The following is an 8,816-nucleotide window of genomic DNA, read 5'->3' as shown; positions in this document are numbered from 1 at the left end:
AATCATAGAAGAACTTTTTCTTTTGTTGGTATGTGAAGCTAGGTGGTATGAATTTAGCAACAATGTAATTAGCATAATCATCATACCAAGGGGTACTACGAGAAGTACTTATGACATTTAATTGTTCATCAGAAAAGCTATCATCAATAGGTAGTGGGTCATCAAGAACATTCTCTAACCTAGATAAGTTGTCTGCAACGGGGTTCTCGGCTCCTCTTCTATCAACAATATGTAAATCAAATTCTTCTAGCAAAAGAACCCATCTAATAAGTCTAGGTTTAGCATCTTTCTTCTCCATAAGATATTTAATAGCAGCATGATCGGTGTGGATAGTTACTTTAGAATCAACAATATAAGGTCTGAACTTATCACAAGCAAATACAACTGCTAAAAGTTCTTTTTTAGTAGTAGCATAATTTCTTTGAGCATTGTCTCGAGTCTTACTAGCATAATGGATAACATTTAATTTCTTATCAACTATTTTCCCTAGAACATCACCTACAGCATAATCGCTAGCATCACACATAATTTCAAAGGGTAAATTCCAATCAAGTGGCTGAACAATAGGTGCAGAGACTAATGCTTTCTTAAGTATTTCAAATGCTTCTACACAATCCTCATCAAAGACAAATGGTATATCTTTTTGTAATAAATTAGTCAGAGGCCAAGAAATTTTTGAAAAGTCCTTAATGAACCTCCTATAAAATCTGGTGTGACCAAGGAAACTTCTTATACCTTTGATGTCCTTGGGACATGGCATCTTTTCAATAGCATCAACCTTGGCTTTATCAACTTCAATACCTCTTTCAGAAACATTATGCCCCAAGATAATACCCTCATTAACCATAAAGTGGCACTTTTCCCAATTCAAGACAAGATTAGTTTCTTCACATCTCTGCAAAACTCGATCAAGATTGCTCAAGCAATCATCAAAATAAGATCCATAGACGGAAAAGTCGTCCATGAAAACCTCACAAATCTTTTCACAAAAGTCAGAGAATATAGCCATCATGCATCTTTGAAAGGTAGCAGGTGTATTACATAAACCAAAAGGCATACGTCTATAAGAAAAAGTACCAAAAGGGCCTGTAAAAGTAGTCTTTGATTGATCTTTAGCCAAGACAGGTATTTGAGAGAAACCAGAATAACCATCTAGAAAGCAGTAATGTGTATGCTTGCATAATCTTTCTAGCATTTGATCGATAAAAGGTAAGGGGTAATGATCTTTCTTAGTAGCCTTATTTAATTTGCGGAAATCAATTACCATCCTATAACCTGTAATAATTCTTTGTGGAATCAATTCATCTTTATCATTAGGAACAACAGTAATACCTCCCTTCTTAGGGACACAATGAACAGGACTTACCCACTGACTATCAGCAACGTGATAAATTATACCTGCCTCCAGAAGCTTTAGTATTTCTTTTCTTACCACTTCTTTCATTTTAGGATTCAAACGTCGTTGAGGATCACAAACTGGTTTGGCATCTGCTTCCAAATTTATTTTATGTTGACATAGAGTGGGACTAATGCCCTTAAGATCATCAAGAGTATATCCAATAGCAGCACGGTGCTTCTTCAGAGTTTTCAATAATCTTTCTTCTTCATGCTCTGAAAGGTTAGCACTAATAATAATAGGATATATCTTCTTTTCATCAAGATAAGCATATTTAAGATTATCAGGCAACAGTTTAAGCTCAAACATGGGATCACCCTTAGGTGGAGGGGGATCTCCTAGGATTTCAACAGGCAAATTTTGTTTCAGAATAGGTTCCTGTTTAAAGAATACTTCATCTATTTCCCTTCTTTCATTCATAAACATATCATTCTCATGGTCTAGCAAATATTGTTCTAAAGGATCACTAGGAGGTACTGCAATAGAAGCAAGACCAATAATTTCATCCTTACCAGGCAATTCTTCTTCACAGTGGTGTTTACTAAATTTAGAGAAATTAAACTCATGAGTCATATCATCTAAGCCGACAGTAACAACATCCCTTGTGCAATCTATGGTAGCATTAACAATATTTAAGAAGGGTCTACCAAATATAATGGGACAAAAGCTATCTTGTGGGAAACCAAGAACAAGAAAATCAGTAGGATATTTAGTTTTCCCACACAAGACTTCAACATCTCTAACAATTCCCATTGGTGAAATAGTATCTCTATTAGCAAGTTTAATAGTAACATCAATTTCTTCTAACTCAACAGGTGCAATGTCATGCATAATTTCTTTGTATAAGTCAATAGGTATTGCACTAGCACTAGCACCCATATCACATAAGCCATGATAACAATGATCTCCTATTTTAACAGAAATAACAGGCATGCCTACCACAGGTCTAGGTTTATCTGTATCACGGGGTTTAGCAATTCTAGCTGTTTCATTACAGAAGTAAATAACATGCCCATCTATATTATCAGACAAGAGATCTTTAACAATAGCAATATTAGGTTCAACTTTAACTTGCTCAGGAGGTGTATATGTTTTAATATTGCTTTTACGAACCACAGTTGAAGCTTTAGCATGATCCTTTATCCTAACAGGGAAAGGTGGTTTCTCAACATAACAAGTAGGAACAATAGGATCATTATAAGTGACAGTCTTTTCTTCAACTTTAATTGGTGCAGCTACTTTTACTTCTATGGGAGGATGATATTTAAACCACTCCTCCTTAGGGAGATCAACATAAGTAGCAAAAGATTCACAGAAAGAAGCTACTATCTTAGAATCAAGTCCATATTTAGTGCTAAACTTACGGAAAATATCGGTATCCATAAAAGATTTAACACAATCAAACTTAGGTGTCATACCTGACTCCTTACCTTTGTCGAGATCCCAATCTTCAGAGTTGCGTTTAATTCTATCCAATAAATCCCATCTAAATCCAATAGTCTTCATCATAAAAGAGCCAACACAAGAAGTATCGACCATGGTGCGATTATTTTCAGAAAGCCGAGCATAAATTTTTTGAAGAATTGTTTCTCTTGGGAGCTCATGATTGGGGCATGAATATAACATTGATTTAAGCCTCCCCCAAGCTTGAGCGATGCTTTCTCCTTCGCGGGGCCAAAAATTATGTATATAATTGCGGTCACGATGAACAAGATGCATAGGGTAATACTTTTGATGAAATTCCAATTTCAATCTTCTATAGTTCCATGATCTCGTATCATCACATAGCCTATACCATGTCAATGCGTCTCCCTTCAAAGATAAAGGGAAGACCTTCTTCTTAGCAACATCATCGGGTATACCTGCAAGCTTAAATAATCCGCAAACTTCATCCACATATATTAGGTGTTCATCAGGATGCTTTGTTCCATCTCCTGTAAAAGGATTAGCTAGCAGTTTTTCTATCATACCCGAAGGATACTCATAAGGAATTTCATTTTCAATAGGTTCAGTAGGTTGAGGAGCAACTCTTTTCTCTACTGGTCAGGGTGAAGATACCCCGAACAAGCCCCTCAGAGGATTACTTTCCATAGTAACAAGTGATAGTAAATTTCAGCACACTATATAAATTTTTCCTTACCAAATTCCACCTACCAAGGGCGCTTCACTCCCCGGCAACGGCGCCAGAAAAGAGTCTTGATGACCCACAAGTATAGGGGATCTATCGTAGTCCTTTCGATAAGTAAGAGTGTCGAACCCAACGAGGAGCAGAAGGAAATGATAAGCGGTTTTCAGCAAGGTATTCTCTGCAAGTACTGAAATAAGTGGTAATAGATAGTTTTGTGATAAGATAATTTGTAACGAGCAACAAGTAACAAAAGTAAATAAAGTGCAGCAAGGTGGCCCAATCTTTTTTGTAGCAAAGGACAAGCCTGGAAAAACTCTTATATAAGGAAAAGCGCTCTCGAGGACACATGGGAATATCGTCAAGCTAGTTTTCATCATGTTCATATGATTCGCGTTTGGTACTTTGGTAATTTGACATGTGGGTGGACCGGTGCTTGGGTGTTGTTCTTACTTGAACAAGCATCCCACTTATGATTAACTTCTATTGCAAGCATCCGCAACTACCACAAAAGTATTAAGGTAAACCTAACCCAAGCTTTTAAATCTAGGCCGATACGACCGATATATCACTTTTGGAGCGCTACCGATATGAACATAACATATCATTTGGTAAATATCATTTTCCAACTTATCACCCGATATGGACCGAAATATTGACCGATATGGCCGATATCTAGCCCGATATGTCCATAGATATAGAATGATACGTGGATGACAACAATTCTTTATTAGAAAGCAGTGAAATAAGATTATGCATTTACAACTTCATTATATATTATCAAAGTCATGCACAATGTTTTATACAAATGCATATATATCGCATTGTTTTTAGGATTTTCTGAATCTTTTCTTAATATTTTATTAATCAATAAGTTAATAAACTAGGAATCTAAAAGTTTTATGTTAAAGCATTGACATCATACATTTTCCTTTACTAAAAATAAATGTTTTGAACAACAATAATGAAAAAGAAACTAGACATATTTTCTCTGATATATCTACATATCATCCGATATATCACCCGATATCCGACATCCGATATGTCGAAGCCAAACCGATATGAACCCGATATCCGATATTTTGAAGCTTGACCTAACCATAACATGAAACATATGGATCCAAATCAGCCCCTTATGAAGCAACGCATAAACTAGGGTTTAAGCTTCTGTCACTCTAGCAACCCATCATCTACTTATCATTTCCCAATGCCTTCCTCTAGGCCCAAATAATGGTGAAGTGTTATGTAGTCGACGTTCACATAACACCACTAGAGGCTAGACAACATACATCTCATCAAAATATCAAACGAATACCAAATTCACATGACTACTAATAGCAAGACTTCTCCCTTGTCCTCAGGAAGAAACGTAACTACTCATAAAGCATATTCATGTTCATAATCAGAGGGGTAATAATATGCATAAAGGATCTAAACATATGATCTTCCACCAATTAAACCAACTAGCATCAACTACAAGGAGTAATTAACACTACCAGCAACCTACTAGCACCAATCCCGGACTTGGAGACAAGAATTGGATATAAGAGATGAACTAGGGATTTGAGATGAGATGGTGCTGATGAAGATGTTGATGGAGATTGCCCTCTCCCGATGAGATGAGAGTTGGTGATGACGATGGCGATGATTTCCCCCTTCGGGAGGGAAGTTTCCCCGGCAGAACAGCTCTGCCGGAGCTCTAGATTGTATCCGCCAAGGTTCCGCCTCATGGCGGCGGAGTTTCGTCCCGAAAGGTTGCTTCCAGTTTTTTATCAACGAAAGACTTCATATAGCAGAAGATGGTCATCGAAGAGCCACCATGGGGCCCATGAGGTAGGGGGCACGCCCCCACCCTCATGGACAGGGTGTGGGCCCCCTGGTCTTCATCTTTGGCGAGGATTTTTCATTATTTATTATAAGGTATTCCGTGGAGTTTCAGGACTTTTGGAGTTGTGCAGAATAGGTCTCTAATATTTGCTCCTTTTCCAGCCCAGAATTCCAACTGCCGATATTCTCCCTCCTTATGTAAACCTTGTAAAATAAGAGAGAATAGCAATAAGTATTGTGACATAATGTGAAATAACAACCCATAATGCAATAAATATCGATATAAAAGCATGATGCAAAACGGACGTATCAAAATCCATTCAGGAATGCAGGTTTGATATCCATTTGCCAAATTTCATAATCATAAAATGCGACAAGTGCTAACATGATTCGGACAGACTTAAGCATCGCTACGGGTGAGAAGGTCTCTGATACGTCTCCAACGTATCTATAATTTTTGATTGCTCCATGCTATATTATCTACTGTTTTGGGTAATATTGGGCTTTATTATCCACTTTTATATTATTTTTGGGACTAACCTATTAACCGGAGGCCCAGCCCAGATTTGTTGTTTTATGTCTATTTCAGTGTTTTGAAGAAAAGGAATATCAGACGGAGTCGAAACGGAATGAAATCAACTGGAGAAGTTATTTTTGGAAGGAAACACACCTGATGGACTTGGACCCCATGTCAGAAGATACGGCAGCTGCCCATGAGGGTGGGGTGCGCCCCCTGCCTCGTGGGGGCCCCGTGGCTCCCCTGACGTACTTCTTCTGCCTATATAACTCCATATACCCTAAAACTTCCAAAACAGAGATTAGACCGGGAGTTCCGCCGCCAGAAGCCTCCGTAGCCATCGAAAGCCAATCTAGAACAGTTCCGGCACCCTGCCAGAGGGGGCAATCTGTAGGGTTTCGTAGTAATTTCAAAAAATTTCCTACGCACACGCAAGATCATGTGATGCATAGTAACGAGGGGGAGAGTGTTGTCTACGTACCCAACGCAGACCGACTGCGGAAGCGATGACACGACGTAGAGGAAGTAGTCGTACGTCTTCACGATCCAACCGATCAAGCACCGAAACTACGGCACCTCCGAGTTCGAGCACACGTTCAGCTCGATGATGATCCCCGGACTCCGATCCAGCAAAGTGTCGGGGAAGAGTTCCGTCAGCACGATGGCGTGGTGACGATCTTGATGAACTACAGCAGCAGGGCTTCGCCTAAACTCCGCTACAGTATTATCGAGGTATATGGTGGCAGGGGGCACCGCACACGGCTAAGGAATAGATCATGTGGATCAACTTGTGTGTTCTAGGGTGCCTCTACCTCAGTATATAAAGGAGCCAAGGGGGGAGAGGGGCGCCGGCCAGGGAGAGAGGCGCAGGAGGAGTCCTACTCCTTCCGGGAGTAGGACTCCCCTCCAATCCTATTCCAACTAGGATTCCCCGAGGGGGAAAGAGGGAGAGGGGGGCCGGCCACCTCCTCCTAGTCCTAATAGGACTAGGAGAGGGGGAAGTGGCGCAGCCACCTTGGGCTGCCCCTTTCTCCTTTCCACTAAGGCCCATGAAGGCCCATATGGCTCCCGGGGGGTTCCGGTAACCTCCCGGTAACCCGGTAAAATCCCGATTTCACCCGGAACACTTCCGATGTCCAAACATAGGCTTCCAATATATCAATCTTTACGTCTCGGCCATTTCGAGACTCCTCGTCATGTCTGTGATCACATCCGGGACTCCGAACAACCTTCGGTACATCAAAATGCATAAACTCATAATGTAACTGTCATTGTAACCTTAAGCATGCGGACCCTACGGGTTCGAGAACAATGTAGACATGACCGAGACATGTCTCCGGTCAATAACCAATAGCGGGACCTGGATGCCCATATTGGCTCCTACATATTCTACGAAGATCTTTTATCGGTCAGACCGCATAACAACATACGTTGTTCCCTTTGTCATCGGTATGTTACTTGCCCGAGATTCGATCGTCGGTATCCAATACCTAGTTCAATCTCGTTACCGGCAAGTCTCTTTACTCGTTCCGTAATACATCATCTCACAACTAACATATTAGTTGTAATGCTTGCAAGGCTTATGTGATGTGTATTACCGAGAGGGCCCAGAGATACCTCTCCGACAATCGGAGTGACAAATCCTAATCTCGAAATACGCCAACCCAACATCTACCTTTGGAGACACCTGTAATGCTCCTTTATAATCACCCGGTTACGTTGTGACGTTTGGTAGCACCCAAAGTGTTCCTCCGGCAAACGGGAGTTGCATAATCTCATAGGCATAGGAACATGTATAAGTCATGAAGAAAGCAATAGCAACATACTAAACGATCGGGTGCTAAGCTAATGGAATGGGTCATGTCAATCAGATCATTCAACTAATGATGTGACCTCGTTAATCAAATAACTACTCATTGTTCATGGTTAGGAAACATAACCATCTTTGATTAACGAGCTAGTCAAGTAGAGGTATACTAGTGACACTTTGTTTGTCTATGTATTCACACATGTATTATGTTTCCGGTTAATACAATTCTAGCATGAATAATAAACATTTATCATGATTATAAGGAAATAAATAATAACTTTATTATTGCCTCTAGGGCATATTTCCTTCAGTCTCCTACTTGCACTAGAGTCAATAATCTAGATTACACTGTAATGATTCTCACACCCATGGAGCTTTGGTGCTGATCATGTTTTGCTCGTGGAAGAGGCTTAGTCAACGGGTCTGCAACATTCAGATCCGTATGTATCTTGCAAATCTCTATGTCTCCCACCTGGACTAGATCCCGGATGGAGTTGAAGCGTCTCTTGATGTGTTTGGTCCTTTTGTGAAATCTGGATTCCTTTGCCGAGGCAATTGCACCAGTATTGTCACAAAAGATTTTCATTGGACCCGATGCATTAGGTATGACACCTAGATGGGATATGAACTCCTTCATCCAGACTCCTTCGTTCGCTGCTTCCGAAGCAGCTATGTACTCCGCTTCACATGTAGATCCCGCTACGATGCTTTGTTTAGAACTGCACCAACTGACAGCTCCACCGTTTAATGTAAACACGTATCCGGTTTGCGATTTAGAATCGTCCGAATCAATGTCAAAGCTTGCATCAACGTAACCTTTTACGGTGAGCTCTTTGTCACCTCCATATACGAGAAACATATCCTTAGTCCTTTTCAGGTATTTCAGGATGTTCTTGACCGCTGTCCAGTGATCCACTCCTGGATTACTTTGGTACCTCCCTGCTAAACTTATAGCAAGGCACACATCAGGTCTGGTACACAGCATTGCATACATGATAGATCCTATGGCTGATGCATAGGGAACATATTTCATATTCTCTCTATCTTCTGCAGTGGTCGGGCATTGAGTCTTACTCAACTTCACACCTTGTAACACAGGCAAGAACCCTTTCTTTGCTTGATCCATTTTGAACTTCTTCAA

The sequence above is a fragment of the Triticum urartu genome, chromosome 7A, assembly GCF_056163025.1.
Source record: "Triticum urartu cultivar PI428250 chromosome 7A, HENAU_Tu73, whole genome shotgun sequence".
Classification (NCBI taxonomy): Eukaryota; Viridiplantae; Streptophyta; class Magnoliopsida; order Poales; family Poaceae; genus Triticum; species Triticum urartu.
The sequence above is the reverse complement of the archived record's forward strand: the minus strand, read 5'-3'. Positions refer to the sequence as shown.